Source organism: Chiloscyllium plagiosum, unplaced genomic scaffold, assembly GCF_037043375.1.
Source record: "Chiloscyllium plagiosum isolate Xiang-an unplaced genomic scaffold, Cpla_swu_hap1 HiC_scaffold_12, whole genome shotgun sequence".
Classification (NCBI taxonomy): domain Eukaryota; kingdom Metazoa; phylum Chordata; class Chondrichthyes; order Orectolobiformes; family Hemiscylliidae; genus Chiloscyllium; species Chiloscyllium plagiosum.
In genome coordinates, this window is record NW_028270150.1 from 815,371 (window position 1) to 833,890 (window position 18,520).

The window sequence follows — 18,520 nt, forward strand, 5'->3', positions numbered from 1 at the left end:
AGACACAGGGAGAACGTGCACACTCTACACAGACAGTCACCCGAGGCTGGGATTGAACCTGGGACCCTAGCGCTGATGAGGTAATAGTGCTAACCACTGAGCCACTGTGATGTCAGGATTACTACCAGTGCCACATGCTGGTCAGAGTAGAAACAGCAAGATATATCAGAGAAACACATGCCTGAAGAGATGGGATTAGGGGCTAGTTTTCAGATTCCTGGGGCATGGGAATGGTTCTGGGGGATGTGTGACACAGGAACAGAAGTAGGCCATTCAGCCCCTCGAGCCTGTTCCACCATCCAATGAGATCATGGCTCTTCTGTGGCCGAACTCCTCATACCTGCCTTTGAACATTATCTCTTGTCAAAGATAGTATTACAGCGGTGGAAAGGACGATGGATGAAGACTCGCCATTTGAGGTAGTTTGGGCTGAGGTTAGGAATAGGAAAGGTGAGCTCACCCTGTTAGTAATTTTTTACAGGCCTCCTAATAGTCCTAGAAACGTAGAAGAAAGGATTGCGAGGATGATTCAAGAGAAGAGTGAAAGTAATAGGGTGGTTGTTATGGGGGACTTTAACTTTCCTGATATTGACTGGGAAAGCTATAGCTCGAGTTCGTTAGATGGGTCAGTGTTTGTCCAATGTGTGCAGGAGGGTTTCCTGACACAATATGTAGATAGGCCAACAAGAGGTGAGGCCATACTGGATTTGGTTCTGGGTAACGAACCAGGCCAGGTATTAGAATTGGAGGTAGGGGAGCACTTTGGGGACAGTGACCACAATTCGGTGACTTTTACTCTAGTGATGGAGAGGGATAAGTGTGCACTACAGGGCAAGAGTTATAGCTGGGGGCAGGGAAATTATGATGCGGTGAGGCATGACTTAGGATGTGTGGCTTGGAAAAGTAAGCTTCAAGACAAGGGCGTAACTGATATGTGGAGCTTGTTCAAGGAGCAACTATTGCGTGTCCTTGATAAGTATGTACCTGTCAGGCAGGGAGGAAAGGTGTGAGGGAGCCGTGCTTTAATAAGGAATTGGAATCCCTTGTTAAATGGAAGAGGGCGGCCTATGTAAAGATGAGGAGTGAAGGTTCAATTGGGGCGATTGAGAGTTATAAGGTAGCCAGGAAGGATCTGAAGAGAGAGCTAAGAGCAGCAAGGAGGGGACATGAAAAGTCCTTAGTTGGTAGGATTAGGGAAAACCCAAAGGCTTTCTATAGGTATGTCAGGAATAAAAGAATGACTAGGGTAGGAATAGGTCCAGTCAAGGATAGTAGTGGGAAGTTGCGTGTGGAGGCCGAAGAGATTGGGGAGACACTGAATGAATACTTTTCGTCAGTATTCAATCAGGAACAGGACATTGTTGTCGATGTGAGTACCGAGTCACAATTAAGTAGAATGGATGGCTTTGAGGTATGTAGAGAAGAGGTGTTGGAAATTCTGGAAAGGGTGAAAATAGATAAGTCCCCTGGGCCTGATGGCATTTATCCTAGGATTCTCCGGGAAGCAAGGGAGGAGATTGCAGAGCCATTGGCCTTGATTTTTATGTCCTCGTTGTCTACAGGAGTAGTGCCAGAAGATTGGAGGCTAGCAAATGTGGTTCCCTTGTTCAAGAAGGGGAGTAGGGATAACCCTAGTAACTATTGGCTGGTGAGTCTCACTTCTGTTGTGGGCAAAATCTTAGAGAGAATTCTAAGGGATAGGATTTATGAACATCTGGACAGGAATAATGTGATCAAGGATAGTCAGCATGGTTTTGTGAAGGGCAGGTCGTGCCTCACAAACCTTATTGAATTCTTTGAGAAGGTGACTAAGGAGGTGGACGAGGGGAAAGCGGTAGATGTGGTGTATATGGATTTTAGTAAGGCGTTTGATAAGGTTCCCCATGGTAGGCTACTGCAAAAAATACGGAGGTATGGCATTGAGGGTGAGTTGGAGGTTTGGATTAGGAGTTGGCTGGCTGGAAGAAGACAGAGGGTAGTAGTTGATGGCAAAGGTTCATCTTGGAGTGCAGTTACTAGCGGTGTTCCGCAAGGATCTGTTTTGGGACCATTGCTGTTTGTCATTTTTATAAATGACCTGGAGGAGGGGCTAGAAGGTTGGGTGAGCAAGTTTGCGGATGATAAGAAAGTCAGTGGAGTTGTAGACAGTGAGGAAGGATGTGTCAGGTTACAGTAGGATATAGATAAGCTGCAGAACTGGGCAGAAAGGTGGCAAATGGCATTCAATGTAGCTAAATGTGAGGTGATTCACTTTGGTAAGAGTAATAAAAAGATGGGGTACTGGGCTAATGGTCGGATACTTGGTAGTGTGGATGAGCAGAGGGATATTGGTGTCCATGTACACAGATCTCTGAAAGTTGCCACCCAGGTAAATAGTGCGGTGAAGAAGGCATATGGCGTACTGGCTTTTATTGGTAGAGGAATTGAGTTCCGGAGCCCTGAGATCATGTTGCAGTTGTATAAGACTCTGGTGTCGCCGCATCTGGAGTATTGTGTGCAGTTTTGGTCGCCATACTATAGGAAGGATGTGGAGGCACTGGAACGGGTGCAGAGGAGGTTTACCAGGATGTTGCCTGGTATGGAAGGAAAATCGTATGAGGAAAGACTGAGGCACTTGGGGCTGTTTTCACTAGAGAAAAGAAGGTTTAGGGGTGACTTGATAGAGGTGTACAAGATGATTAGGGGTTTAGATAGGGTTGACCGTGAGAACCTTTTTCCACGTATGGAGTCAGCTATTACAAGGGGGCATAGCTTTAAATTAAGGGGGGGTAGGTATAGGACAGATGTTAGGGGTAGGTTCTTTACTCAGCGAGTCGTGATTTCATGGAATGCCCAGCCAGTAGCAGTGGTGGACTCTCCCTCATTATGGGCATTTAAGCGGGCATTGGATAGGCATATGGAGGATAGTGGGCTAGTGTAGGTTAGGTGGGCTTGGATCGGCACAACATCGAGGGCCGAAGAGCCTGTACTGCGCTGTATTTTTCTATGTTCTATGTTCTAAAACCTTTGCTTAACACAAATTTATCTATTTCTGATTTTAAATTAACAACTGATCCAGCATCAACTGTCATTTGTGGAAGAGAGTTCCAAACCTCTCCCATCCTTTATGAGGAGAATTGCTTCCTAACATCATTCCTGAATAATCTGGTACTAACTTTCAGACTACGCCATCAAGTTCTAGAATCCTCAACCCATGGAAATAGTTTATCTACTCTGTCTTTTCCTGTCAATATCTCTCGGATTTCGATCAGACCACCCATTAGCCTTCTACATTGCAGAGGAAACAGGCCTCATTTGTATCACCTTGATGCATAACCTAACCTCTAAAATCCAATCATCATTCTTGTGAACCTTCATTGTACTCCCTCCCTCTGAGGCCAATTCAACCTTCCTAAGGTGTGATGCCCTGACATGCTTTCAGTACTCCACGTGGAGCCTCGTCAGGGTTTTATATAACTGCAGCATAACTGCGTCCTTGCCCTCTGTTTAGCTTGTGCTGTGATTATTGTGCTGTCCCACTCGAATTTGTGGTCCCTGTCATCTGTGTGTATGACAATAGGAGCATCTGATCATGGCATTTAGTGGCTAGTTGGTGTTCATGGAAGTGGACTGTTAGTTGTCTGCCTGTTTGCCCTATATTGTGTTTTGTGCAGTCTTTGCATGGAATCCTGTAAATTACGTAAATTACAGGGACCACAAATTCGAGTGGGACAGCACAACAATCACAGCACAAGCCAGAAAGAGAATAGCCAGAGAATTCCTAGAAGCATAGCACTCAACCACGGACTCAATCAACAAGCACATTGACCTAGACTCAGTATACCAGCCACTACTACAAACAACCGAAAGCAGCAGGAACAGACCCAAATAAATTCCAGAGGACACAGTACAACATTGCTTCAAAAGAGGCTCCAAAGCACAGAAGATGTCACCTAGACAGGGGTTAAAAATGTCTGCAAATTAAAATCAGTGAACATACCCAAAACCACGACAATGAGAAAAGTGATTAGCAGGGAATTGAAGCCAAAGTTCAAAATAACGTGAACAAGACTAAAAATATTAAGAAGACAATACTCAAGGCTTTGTGTCCGAATATATGGGGCACTCACAATAAAGTGGGCAGATAAACGCAGCAGTCAATAACAACAGGTTGGAAGTATGGAGCCATGGCTGTTCAGAGACTAGGAAGGGGTGCTGAATATCAGGAGTATTCAGTAATTAGGAAGACCAGGCAAAAAGGCAAGTTGGTGGAATTGCCTTTACTGGTTAAAGAGGAAATTAATATAATAGAGAGGAAGGATATTAACTCTGACAATGTGGACTCTGGATGAGTAGAGTAAAGACACACCAGGGGGCAAAATTCATGAATGGGAATTGTAGAGACCCCCAAGCTGCAGGGGTGACCTTGGGAATGGCATTAAACAGGAAATCAGAGACATGTGCAATAAACAAACTCATCTCCCTTACACTCACTCTCCATACAATCATCAAATAAAGGAGCAGAGTTAGACCATTCGGCCCATCGAGTCTCCTCTGCTATTCGATTATGGCTGATAGGTTTCTCATTTCCATTCTCCTGCCTTCTCCCTGTAACCCTTTATCCCCTTACTCATCAACAACCGCTCTATATACTTCATCGAAACCCTACAGTGAAGAAACAGGCCCTTCGGCCCAACAGGTCCACACTAACACTCTGAAGAGTAAGCCACCCACACCCATTCCAATTACTGTACATTTACCCTTGACTAATGCACCTAACCTACATATCCCTCAGCACTACGGATGGAACAGTGGCTCAGTGGTTAGCACTGCTGCCTCACTGCACCAGGGTCCCAGGTTTGATTCCAGCCTCGGGCAGACTGTCTGTGTGGAGTAATCCATCCAGACCCATTTCCTTCTGACCAGCATACCTAACACTGTGGGCAATTTAGAATGGTCAATTCACCTATCCTGCACATTCTCCCCGTGTCTGCGTGGGTTTCCTCCGGTTTCCTCCCACAGTCCAAAAATGTGCAGGATAGGTGAATTGACCATTCTAAATTGCCCACAGTGTTAGGTATGCTGGTCAGAAGGAAATGGGTCTGGATGGATTACTCTGCGGAGTGTCAGTGTGGACTTGTTGGGCTGAAGGGCCTGTTTCCACACTGTAGGGGACCTAATCTAATCTAATCTAGTCACTATAGATAATTTCCCATGGCCTGCACATCTTTGGATCATGGGAGAAACCCACGCAGACACAGGGACAATGTGCAAACCCAAGTCCCTGACGCTGTGAGGCAGCAGTGCTAACCACTGAGCTGCCACCTGTCTTAAATACACACAGTGACTTAGCCTCTGCAGCAAGGAGTTTCAGAGTCACCACCCTCTGGCTGAAGAAATTCCTCATCATCTCAGTTCCTTCACACTGAGGCTGTGCCTGCGGATCCCAGTCTTTCCGACTGGTGGAAACATCTTCTCCATGTCCACTCTATCCAGGCCTGTCAGTATTCTGTAATTTTCAATCAGCTTTTCCCCCTCCACCCCTCCATCCTTCTAAACTCAGAGTCATAGAGTTGTACAGCACGGAAACAGACCCTTCGATCCATGCCGACCAGATATCCCAACCCAATCTAGTCCCACCTGCCAGCACCCAGCCCATGTCCCTCCAAACCCTTCCTATTCATATACCCAACCAAATGCCTCTTAAATGTTGCAATTGTACCAGCCTCCACCACTTCCTCTGGCAGCTCATTCCATACACGTACCATCCTCTTTGTGAAAAAGTTGCCCCTTAGGTCTCTTTTATATCTTTTCCTCTCACCCTAAACCTATGCCCTCTAGGTCTGGACTCCCTGACCCCAGGGAAAAGACTTTGTCTATTTATCCTATCCGTGCCCCTCATAATTTTGTAAACCTCTATAAGGTCACCTCTCAGCCTCTGATGGTCCAGGGAAAACAGCCCCATCCTGTTCAACCTCTCCCTGTAGCTCAGATCCTACAACCCTGGCAACATCCTTGTAAATCTTTTCTGAACCCTTTCAAGTTTCACAACATCTTTCTGATAGGAAGGAGACCAGAATTGCACAAAATATTCCAACAGTGGCCTAACCAATGTCCTGTATAGCCGCAACATGACCTCCCAACTCCTGTACTCAATACTCTGACCAATAAACGAAAGCATTCCAAACGCCTTCTTCACTATCCTATCTACCTGCGACTCCACTTTCAAGGAGCTATGAACCTGCACTCCAACGTCTCTTTGTTCAGCAACACTCCCTAGGACCTTACCATTAAGTGTATACGTCCTGCTAGGATTTGCTTTCCCAAAATGCAGCACCTCCCATTTAAATTAAACTCCATCTCTCACTCCTCAGCCCACTGGCTTATCTGATCAAGATCCTGTTGTAATCCAACGTAACCTTCTTCTACACCTCCAATTTTGGTGTCATCTGCAAACTTACTAACTGTACCTCTTATGCTTGCATCCAAATCATTTATGTAAATGACAAAAAGTAGAGGGCCCAGCACTGATCCTTGTGGCACTCCACTGGTCACAGACCTCCAGTCTGAAAAACAACCCTCCACCACCACCCTCTGTCCCCCATCAAACACTCACAGGACAGGGCCAGCATGAGGTTAGATACTCCCTCACTCTTTCTCTCCCCAACTGGGATTTTCCCTCACACACTCCCTCACTCCCCCTCCCTCACTCCCCGTCCCTCCCTCACACTCCCCCTCCCTCTCCCACACTCACACCCTCCCTCACTCCCCCTCCCTCACTCCCCCTCCCTCACACTCATCCTCCCTCACTCCTCCCTCCCTCCCTCCCTCACTCCCCCTCCCTCACTCCCCCTACCTCACAATCCCCCTCCCACACTCCCCCTCCCTCCCTCACTACCCCTCCCTTACTCTCCCTCACTCCCCCTCCCTCCCTCATTCCCCCTCCCTTACACTCACCCTCCCTCACTCTCCCTCCCTCCCTCATTCCCCTTCCCTCACACTCACCCTCCCTCACTCCCCCTCCTCCCTCATTCCCGTTCCCTCACACTCACCCTCCCTCACTCCTCCTCCCTCCCTCATTCCCCCTCCCTCATTCCCCCCACACTCACCCTCCCTCACTCCCCCTCCTCCCTCATTCCCCTTCCCTCACACTCACCCTCCTTCACTCCCCCTCCCTCCTTCATTCCCCTTCCCTTACACTCACCCTCCCTCATTCTCCCCACACTCACCCTCCCTCACTCCCCCACACTCACCCTCCCTCACTCCCTCTCCTCCCTCATTCCCCTTCCCTCACACTCACCCTCCCTCACTCCCCCTCCCTCCCTCATTCCCCCTCACACTCACCCTCCCTCACTCCTCCTCCCTCTCTCATTCCCCCTCCCTCGCAATCACCCTCCCTAATTCCCCCCCACACTCCCCCTCCCTCCCTCATTCCCCCTCCCTCACTCTCGCCCTCCCTCACTCTCCCTCATTTCCCCCTCACACTCACCCTTCCTCACTCCTCCTCCCTTCCTCATTCCCCCTCCGTCACACTCACCCTCCCTCACTCCCCCTCCCTCCCTCATTCCCCCTCCCTCACACTCACCCTCCCTCACTCCCCCTCCCTCCCTCATTCCCCCTCCCTCACACTCACCCTCCCTCCCTCCCTCATTTCCCCCTCACACTCACCCTCCCTCACTCCTCCTCCCTCCCTCATTCCCCCTCCCTCACACACCCTCCCTCACTCTCCCTCCCTCCCTCATTTCCCCCTCACACTCACCCTCCCTCACTCCTCCTCCCTCATTCCCCCTCCCTCACACTCACCCTCCCTCCCTCCCTCATTCCCCCTCCTTTATTACTCACCCTGTTATCTGTGCCAGCCACTTTATTTCAGTCCTGCCTCAGCACCTCTTCTCTCTCTCAGTCTCTTTTCTCTCTCTTTTTGTCTCTTTTCTCTGCTTTTCTCTCTGTCCGTTTTCTCCCGCCTCTATTTTTATTCTCCCTTGCTCTCTCTTTCTGACCTTTTCTCTATGTCTCTCTCTCCCTCTTTCTATCTCCCTCTCTCTATTTCTCTCCGACTATTTCTGTCTCTCCCTATTTTTCTTTCTCACTCTTTCTCTGTCGCCCTGTCTGTCTGTCTCTCTCTGTCTCACTCTCTCTCTTTCACCCTGTGTCTCATTATCTCTCTGTCTAACTCTCTGTCTCCCTCTCTCTGTCACCCCCGTCTCTATCTCACTGTCTCCCTCTGTTTCACTCTCTCTGTATCTCACTCTGTCTGTCTCTCTCTCTGTCTCACTCCCTCTCTCTGTCTCTCTCTCTGTCTGTCTCTCACTCTCTGTCCCTGTCTCTCTCTCTGTCTCCCCCTCTCTGTCTCACTCCCTCTCTCTGTCTCTCTCTCTCTCTGTCTCTCACTCTCTGTCCCTGTCTCTCTCTCTGTCTCTCTCTCTCTGTCTCTCTCTCTCTTTCTTTGTCTCTCTTTCTCTGTCCCTCTCTCTGTGTCTGAGCTAAACTCTGTTGCTGCTTCCCTCTCACACCAGGCACTGAACTGGGGGTCGTTCACTTGTTTCTGATCATTTATCACAATCAGCTCAGCCTGAGAATCTGTTCCTGTTCTCTCTGTCTGACACCAGCTCTTCAATGCCCCTCACCCAAAATCTGTCTTCAGCCAATCACTGGCTTCTCCCTACCCAGGGCATGGGCTACAGCCCCTGGGAAAGTAACAAGGGCCAGAAACCTGCCCCCAACTGCCACCCAAATCCCCATCCCCCGAAACCACCATTAGCCTCTGACTGTCTCTCTCTCTCCCTCTCTTTCTGTCTCTCCCTCTCTCTGTTTCTCAGTCTTCCCCTCACTCTCTCCATCTCTCTTTCTCAGTCTCTGTCTCTCTGATTTTCAGACTTTCTCCCTCACTCTTTCTTCCTCTCCGTTTCTCAGTCTCCCTCCTCCCTCCCTCTCTGTTTCTCAGTCTCCCTCCTCCCTTCCTCTCCATTTCTCAGTCTCCCTCCTCCCTCCCTCTCCGTTTCTCAGTCTCCCTCCCCCTCCCTCTCCGTTTCTCAGTCTCCCTCCCCCCTCCCTCTCCGTTTCTCAGTCTCCCTCCTCCCTCCCTCTCCGTTTCTCAGTCTCCCTCCTCCCTCCCTCTCCGTTTCTCAGTCTCCCTCCCCCCTCCCTCTCCGTTTCTCAGTCTCCCTCCTCCCTCCCTCTCTGTTTCTCAGTCTCTCTCACCCTTTTAGCTTCAATTTCTCTTTCCTCAGTCCCCCCCTCTCTTAAAAACATTGAATATAGGTGAGGAGTAGGGCATATGGCTCTCTGAGCCCACTCTCATCATCCAACTCTATTCCTCTTACACTTCACTTTCAGAATTTCCAGTTTGCAGGATCCAGCCCCCTCTTTATCAAGGAATGGAATCCCGTGACACACCCAAACTCCATCAGGATAGTCTCAGGGTTGTCTGCTTCACCCTGGAACAAAGGCCCCATCCCTCCCACCCTCCTCCACTTGGCCGCGCTCATCCTCACCCTCAACAAATTCTCTTTTCCATTTTCCCTCCTCTCAAAGGCGTGGCCATGGGTACCAGCATGGGTCCTGGTTATACCTGTCTCTTTGTGGGGTCCATGGAACATTCCTTGTTCCAGTCCTCTTCCAGCCCCCTCCCACAACTCTTTCTTTGGTATATCGATGATATTATTGGCACTGCTTCCTACCCATGTCCAGAATTGGAAATGTTTATCAATTTAACTTCTAATTTCCACCCGTTCTCACCTTCACCTGGTCCACCTCTGACTCCTCCCTTCTCCTCCTTGACATCTCAGTTTCCATTAGGGCTGGCCATTGACTTATTTATTCATTTATGGGATAAGGATGATAGGTCAGCATTTATTGGCCACTGAAGATCACCCACATTGCTGTGGGTCTGGAGTCAATGTGGGCCAGACCAGGTAAGGATGGCAGATCTCTTATCTAAATGACACTAGTGAACCGGATGGGTTTAAGCTGACAATCTACAATGGTATCTGCACTTAGACCCTTAATTCTAGAGTTTTTTAAAAATTCCACTATCTGCCGTGGCAGGACTAGACCGCATGTCCCCAGAACATTAGCTGACTTTCTGGATTAATAGTCTAGTGAAGGCACCACCGGGCCACTACATCCGGTAATAAGGTGATCCACAACAAACCCACTGACTCCCAAAGGAACCTGGACCATCCTCCAGTGGGATGCCACTCCCAGACACACATTCCCTCCCCTCCCCTGTCAGCCTTCCTCAGGAACCATTCCTTCCATCACATCCAGGTCCACTCCCCCTTCACTCTCAACGCCATCCCCCAGCCCCAGCCTCATGGGACCTTCCCCTGCAACCGACGAAGATATAACACCTGCCTGTTCATTTCCTCCCCCATCAGTAACCAAGGCCCCAAACACACCTTCCAGGTGAAGCGGCACTTCACCTGCACTTCCCACAATCTAGTCTACTGCATCTGCTGCTCACAATGTGGTCGTCTCTACATTGGGGAAACAGAGCGTACACTGGGTGACCACTTCACAGAGCACCGACATTCTGTCTGCAAAATAGTCCCTGAGCTTCCAGTTACCTGCCACGTTATCACCCCACCCTGATCCCTGGCCAGCTTCTCTGTCTCGGGTTTGCTGCAATGCTCTAACGAGACTCAGCAGAAGCAGGAAGAACAGCACCTCATTATCTACCTGTTAACTCTACAGCCTTCTGGACTCAATATTGAGGTTCAACAACTTTGGATCCTGAGGCACCTTTTCCCATGTCCTTAGCCCATGCCCCATACACTCCCTAGAGAAAGGGGAGTCAAGACTGGAAAAGGATTACAAAAGAAGTGTGAAAAACTTTAGAAGCAAAAACACTGTTAGACTGAGAGCTAATGTAGGTCAGAGACACAGGGGCCTGGCACTCAGTGTGAGTCTGACATGGCCGGTGGAGTTATAATGAGGTGGAGGTTGTAGACAGTAGAGCTGATGCAAAGTGCTGTCTCCCAGGGAGATGCTCACTGTCTGACTGGGAAAGAGCCAGCATGATGGAATTCACTCTGTGAGACATTAGACAATCAGTGACACAGATTACTCCGGCAGCGTTGCAACCACTGATTCCAAATCTGTCTCCAAGTTGAGCTGTGAGTCTCAGGGAGACTGATGTCCACACCCCATTGGCTGCTACCTCTCCCACTTCCTTTAGTCTCAGTCCAGGAGGAGAACAGTCCTGAATCGGGAAGAACACCCTGGACACTCTCTCTCTCTCTCTCTGGTTTCCTTTCCCTCCCATACCTCCATCTCCTTCTCCATTTCCCTTCCCCCCCATCCCTGCTCCAGCTCATCCCTCACTCACAGAAAATCATAGCACAGGTTAACGGAGACGCCATTGGACCCAAAAAATCTATCCTAGCTCTTCTTTAGGCCCCACAACCCAATCTTCCCCCCTTGTTATTTTTCTCTTTGTATATTGATCTAATCCACACACCAACGTAGCCTGAGGAGTATCTTCATTCATCCTGCCTTCACCTGTCCTGGGGAAAGATGGAGTGCTCGGGGGAACAGCTTCCCTTGTCCTGTCAGTGTCAGACTACACTGGGAAATCACTTTTACAATCAAAGCTTCCACTTTATCCTCACAACGACCTACCTGCTGTTATCTTTCAGCTTTTCCAGAATCTTATGTCAAATACTGGAGACCTCGGAGTCTAATGACTGATTCCAAACAGGCAATCCAACTTGTTCAACACATTGTCACATCTCATACTCACACCCAAAACATCGACCTCCCTCTCTCCATTGTCCACTGACTTTTTAACTTCCCTCTCACGGTATAGCCATCCCCACCCAGACAATGAGGTCAAACTGGTAAATGGTACCCTGGTCTGACCCACCTCATAGACCTCAAACCAAAGCCTCAGTATGAGGAGCTGGTGGTAATGTTACTGGAGTCCAGAACTAGAGGGCATAGGTTTAAGGTGAGAGGGGAAAGCTATAAAAGAGACCTGAGGGGCAACTTTTTCACACAGAGGGTGGTACGTGTATGGAATGAGCTGCCAGAGGAAGTGGTGGAGGCTGGTACAATTGCAACATTTAAGAGGCACTTGGATGGGTATATGAATAGGAAGGGTTTGGAGGGACATGGGCTGGGTGCTGGCAGGTGGGACTAACCCTAACCCTAACCCTAACCCTAACCCTAACCCTAACCCTAACTACTTGCTCATCCAAGTAGTTTTTCAAGGTTTTGAGGTTCCCCGCCTCGCTACCCTCCCAAGCAGTGCATTCCAGACCGCCGCCACCCTCTGGGAAACAACTGCTTTCTGTCATGACCGCAAGACCACGGAAGGTCTGACGGCCCATAAGACGTAGGAGCAGAATCGGGCCATTCGGCCCACGCTCCGCCATTCGGTCGTGGCTCACAGGTTTCTCAACCCCGATTCTCCTGCCCTCTCCCCACAACCCTTGATCCCCTTATAATCAAGAACCTCTCTATCTCTGTCTTAAATGCAACCTCATCTCAGCCTGAAGGGACGACCCTTCACCCTGAGGCTGTACTTCCAGGTCCTCGTCTCGCCTACTAGTGGGATCATCGGGTTCAATTCCCGCCTCAGGTGACTGACTGTGTGGAGTTTGCACGTTCTCCCCGTGCCTGCGTGGGTTTCCTCCGGGTGCTCCGGTTTCCTCCCACAGTCCAAAGATGTGCAGGTCAGGTGAATTGGCCATGCTAAATTGCCCGTAGTGTTAGGTAAGGGGCAAATGTAGGGGTATGGGTGGGTTGCGCTTCGGCGGGTCGGTGTGGACTTGTTGGGTCGAAGGGCCTGTTTCCACACTGTAATGTAATGTAATCTAATCTAATCTTCTTCACATCCACTCTGACCAGGCCTCCCAGTAGCCTGTAAGGTTCAGTCAGATCCCGCCTTACCTTTCGAAACACCATCGGGTATAGACCCAGAGACCTCGTGTGACAAACCCTTCAGCCCCAGGGGGAACACGCTTGTAAACCTTCTCTAGACTCCCTCCAACACCAGCGCATCCCTTCCTTTGGTACAGGGCACAAAACTGCTCCCGATATTCCACCTGTGGTCAGACCAGAGTCTGATGCAGCCTCAGCAGCACGTCTCTGCTCCTTTTTTCTCGCCCGCTTGAAATGAATGCCGACACTGCATTTGCCTTCCGAACCATCGGATGAACCTGCATGTTAATCATGAAACAACCTGGAACTAAGACTCCCAAGACCCTCAGCGCTTCAGATTTGCAAAGCCTTTCCCTCGTTCAGAAAATCGTCTACCCGATTGTTCTTGCTACCAAAGTGCAAAACCGCACACTTGGTCACTTCTTTCCCCACTCGCCCTTCATCTCCACGCCCTTCTGCAGCCTGCCCGTTTCCTCAAAACTACCTGTCCCTCTCGCTATCTTTGTGCCATCTGCAAACTCAGCAAAAATGCCCGCCGTGGCCCTCATTATCGTCGACACCCCAATAAGGTCCCTGTCACAGCCCCGTCTACAAGGTATTTGCAGAAATTCACCAAAGTTATACACGTGGCCGGAGACTTTGGCACGTCGGGTCGATAACACAGGGCCCAGCGAGCCTGTGCCGATTCCTACTCCTTGTTTGGACGTGCTACTTGTTGCCCAGACGTGGTTTCAGTCCCGCCGTTCCGCCTCCCGTTCACGTGTCTAACAAGGTGAGCCTTAAACATAGAACATAGAAGAATACAGCGCAGTACAGGCCCTTCGGCCCTCGATGTTGCGCCGATCCAAGCCCACCTAACCTACACTAGCCCACTATCCTCCATATGCCTATCCAATGCCTGCTTAAATGCCCATAATGAGGGAGAGTCCACCACTGCTACTGGCAGGGCATTCCATGAACTCACGACTCGCTGAGTAAAGAACCTACCCCTAACATCTGTCCTATACCTACCCCCCCTTAATTTAAAGCTATGCCCCCTTGGAAAAAGATTCTCACTGTCGACCCTATCTAAACCCCTAATCATCTTGTACACCTCTATCAAGTCACCCCTAAACCTTCTTTTCTCCAATGAAAACAACCCCAAGTGCCTCAGCCTTTCCTCATATGATCTTTCTACCATACCAGGCAACATCCTGGTAAACCTCCTCTGCACCCGTTCCAGTGCCTCCACAACCTTCCTATAGTATGGCGACCAAAACTGCACACAATACTCCAGATGCGGACGCACCAGAGTCTTATACAACTGCAACATGACCTCAGTACTCCGGAACTCAATTCCTCTACCAATAAAAGCCAGTACGCCATATGCCTTCTTCACCGCACTATTTACCTGGGTGGCAACTTTCAAAGATCTGTGTACATGGACACCAAGATCCCTCTGCTCATCCACACTACCAAGTATCCGTCCATTAGCCCAGTACCCCATCTTTTTATTACTCTTACCAAAGTGAATCACCTCACACTTAGCTACATTGAACGCCATTTGCCACCTTTCTGCCCAGTTCTGCAGCTTATCTATATCCCGCTGTAACCTGCCACATCCTTCCTCACTGTCTACAACTCCTCCGACTTTCGTATCATCCGCAAACTTGCTCACCCAACCTTCTAACCCCTCCTCCAGGTCATTTATAAAAATGACAAACAGCAATGGTCCCAAAACAGATCCTTGCGGAACACCGCTAGTGACGGCACTCCAAGATGAACCTTTGCCATCAACTACTACCCTCTGTCTTCTTCCAGCCAGCCAACTCCTAATCCAAACCTCCAACTCACCCTCAATGCCATACCTCCGTGTTTTTTGCAGTAGTCCACCATGAGGAACCTTATCAAACGCCTTACTAAAATCCATATACACCACATCTACCGCTTTCCCCTCGTTCACCTCCTTAGTCACCTTCTCAAAGAATTCAATAAGGTTTGTGAGGCACGACCTGCCCTTCACAAAACCATGCTGACTATCCTTGATCACATTATTCCTATCCAGATGTTCATAAATCCTATCCCTTAGAATTCTCTCTAAGATTTTGCCCACAACAGAAGTGAGATTCACCAGCCAATAGTTACTAGGGTTATCCCTACTCCCCTTCTTGAACAAGGGAACCACATTTGCTAGCCTCCAATCTTCTGGCACTACTCCTGTAGACAACGAGGACATAAAAATCAAGGCCAATGGCTTTGCAATCTCCTCCCTTGCTTCCCGGAGAATCCTAGGATAAATGCCATCAGGCCCAGGGGACTTATCTATTTTCACCCTTTCCAGAATTTCCAACACCTCTTCTCTACATACCTCAAAGCCATCCATTCTACTTAATTGTGACTCAGTACTCACATTGACAACAATGTCCTGTTCCTGATTGAATACTGACGAAAAGTATTCATTCAATGTCTCCCCAATCTCTTCAGCCTCCACACGCAACTTCCCACTACTATCCTTGACTGGACCTATTCCTACCCTAGTCATTCTTTTATTCCTGACATACCTATAGAAAGCCTTAGGGTTTTCCCTAATCCTACCAACTAAGGCCCTTTCATGTCCCCTCCTTGCTGCTCTTAGCTCTCTCTTCAGGTCCTTCCTGGCTACCGTATAACTCTCAATCGCCCCAATTGAACCTTCACGCCTCATCTTTACATAGGCCGCCCTCTTCCATTTAACAAGGGATTCCAATTCCTTATTAAACCACGGCTCCCTCACACGACCCTTTCCTCCCTGCCTGACGGGTACATACTTATCAAGGACACTCAATAGTTGCTCCTTGAACAAGCTCCACATATCAGTTACGCCCTTGTCTTGAAGCTTACTTTTCCAAGCCACACATCCTAAGTCATGCCTCACCGCATCATAATTTCCCTGCCCCCAGCTATAACTCTTGCCCTGTAGTGCACACTTATCCCTCTCCATCGCGAGAGTAAAAGTCACCGAATTGTGGTCACTGTCCCCAAAGTGCTCACCTACCTCTAATTCTAACACCTGGCCTGGTTCGTTACCCAGAACCAAATCCAGTATGGCCTCACCTCTTGTTGGCCTATCTACATATTGTGTCAGGAAACCCTCCTGCACACATTGGACAAACACTGACCCATCTAACGAACTTGAGCTATAGCTTTCCCAATCAATATCAGGAAAGTTAAAGTCCCCCATAACAACCACCCTATTACTTTCACTCTTCTCTTGAATCATCCTCGCAATCCTTTCTTCTACGTTTCTAGGACTATTAGGAGGCCTGTAAAAAATTACTAACAGGGTGAGCTCACCTTTCCTATTCCTAACCTCAGCCCAAACTACCTCAGACGGCGAGTCTTCATCCATCGTCCTTTCCACAGCTGTAATACTATCTTTGACAAGCAATGCCACACCTCCCCCTCTTTTACCCCCACCTCTGACCCTACTAAAACATTTAAACCCTGGAACCTGCAACAGCCAATCCTGTCCCTGTTCTACCCATGTCTCCGTAATAGCCACAACATCGAAGTCCCAGGTACCAACCCACGCTGCAAGTTCCTAATGTACCAACCCACGTTCCTAATGTGCCTGCTTCCAGCGCTTCGACTGGCAACGCGTTCCAGGCACCCACCATCCTCTGTGTGAAAACCTTTCCCCGCACTTTTCCCTTCTCACTTTCCCCCTCTCACCGTGAACCTGTACCCACTGACTCGCCACCCCACCCTTTCGATGCCTCTCAGTATGCTGTCGACCACTATCAGGTCGCCCCTCAGCTTCCGTCTTTGCAGTGACGACAATCCAAGTTTATTCAATCTCTCCTCACAGCAGAAGCGCTCCAGGGCAGGCAACGTGCTGGTAAACCTTCTCTGCACCCTCTCCAAAGCATCCACGTCCTTCTGGTAGTGTGCCGAACAGCATTGCGCGCGATATCCCAATTGTAGCCTAACTGGAGTTTTGTACAGCTCTTTGTACAGATCATTTATTTACACGTCACAAACAACAAAGGTCCTAGCACTGAGCCCTGCGGGACGCCACTAGTTACTGATCTCCTTTCCGAAAAATGCGCCCCGAGTCGGTTTTGTATCCAGCTAGCCGACTCACCTCAGATCCCACGAGACTCTACCTTTTGTAGCAGCCTGCCGTAAGATGTGAAGCGATCCAGAAGAGATTACTGACGCAAAGGTGACTACACTTAAATGAAAATGCTGGGAATGGCAACCGTGATGGAACTCGCAGCCAAGGAAGGTCAACACCTCACAAAATGGTGGCTGAGAGTTCACAAAATGGTGGCCCAGGGACAAGCACCAACGCAGACACAAAACTGCCACTGCTGTGGAAACACATGTCAGGCAGCAGCAAATTGCTGCTGGAAAGAAGCTGTGTGCAGAAACTGCAGCATTAAAAAAGAATATATTAAGTGGGTGCGCTCGGGGGAGAAAGTACCAATAACCTGCAGCGAAAGTACAGGAAGAAATCCTAAATGGTACAAAAAGGGCAAGAAGACAAAAGCCCAGGCGCACAAACCAATGAGGTGTTGTTGTTACAGATACTGGCGATAGCTGCCGACGCCCCGGTCGCTCCCTTACTGAACGGCAAACCGGTAAGAATGGAGGTGGACACCGGTTTCATTGATACGGCTGAGTCACGTTGCGCTGCAACCTTCAGAAACTGAGCGAGGAACACACACAGGTGCTTTCACGGTGGGAACGTTCAGTTATACGGTCAGTCTGAAGACACAGCCTGCGCGTCAACAAAGGAAATCTTAGAGCTTTATGGGCAAGAATGTGGTTGGACAGAATCAAACTCAACTGGGCCGAAGGCAATCACTTGTCAAGATTCTGAGAGTGACTGATCAAGAATTCTAAAGAAGCACGCTATTGTTTTCAATGGGATAGAGAAGCAGGACGCCGGGAGCCTTTGATAAGGTTCCACGTGGTAGGCTGTTGGAGAAAATGCAGAGGCATGGAACTGAGGGTGATTTAGCAGCTTGGCTTAGAAACTGGCTTTCTGAAAGAAGGCAGCGGGTGGTGGTTGATGGAAAATATTCAGCCTGGAGTCCGGTTACTAGTGGTGTGCCACAAGGGTCTGTTTTGGGACCACTGCTGTTTGTCATTTTTATAAATGACTTAGATGCAGGCATAACATAGGTGGATGGATTAGTAAATTTGCAGACGACGCTAAAGTCGGTGGAGTGGTGGTCAGTGTGGAAGAATGTTACAGGTTGCAGGGGGACTTGGATAAACTGCAGAATTGGGCTGAGAGGTGGCAAATGGAGTTCAATGCAGCTAAATGTGAGGTGATGCACTTTGGGAAGAATAACAGGAAGGCAGAGTACTGGGTCGATGGAAAGATTCTTGGTAGTGTGGATGTGCAGAGGGATCTTGGAGTCCCATGTACATAGATCCCTGAAAGTTGCCACCCAAGTGGATAGTGCTGTTAAGAAGGCTGTTAGGTTTCATTCGTAGAGGGATTGAGTGCCGGAGCCGCAATATCATGCTGCAACAGTTCACCTGCTGGTGTGTGCTAGGCGGTTTCCTTTCCCTTTGCTCAACGACCTATTTGCTGAACTAGCCGGAGGTCAGCTTTTCAGTAAAACTGAGCCCGGTAAACCCTACCTCCAGATGAGTGTAGATCCTGAGTTTAAATGAATGAGAC

At 49.1% G+C, this 18,520-nt stretch overlaps 1 protein-coding gene across 2 annotated transcripts in view; it reads right to left on the reverse strand.

Moving 5' to 3' along the window:
* LOC148148470 (uncharacterized) overlaps positions 1-18,520 on the reverse strand; it is a 108,859-nt gene that overhangs the window by 62,825 nt on the left and 27,514 nt on the right. The window contains exon 1 of one of the 2 annotated variants that reach the window (XM_087992369.1): positions 7,822-7,914. The exons of the other annotated variant lie outside the window; for it this stretch is intronic. The gene's annotated coding sequence lies outside the window, so the exon portion shown is untranslated. Of the gene's footprint in view, positions 1-7,821; positions 7,915-18,520 lie in introns of those variants that run through there. 2 annotated transcript variants of the gene reach the window in all.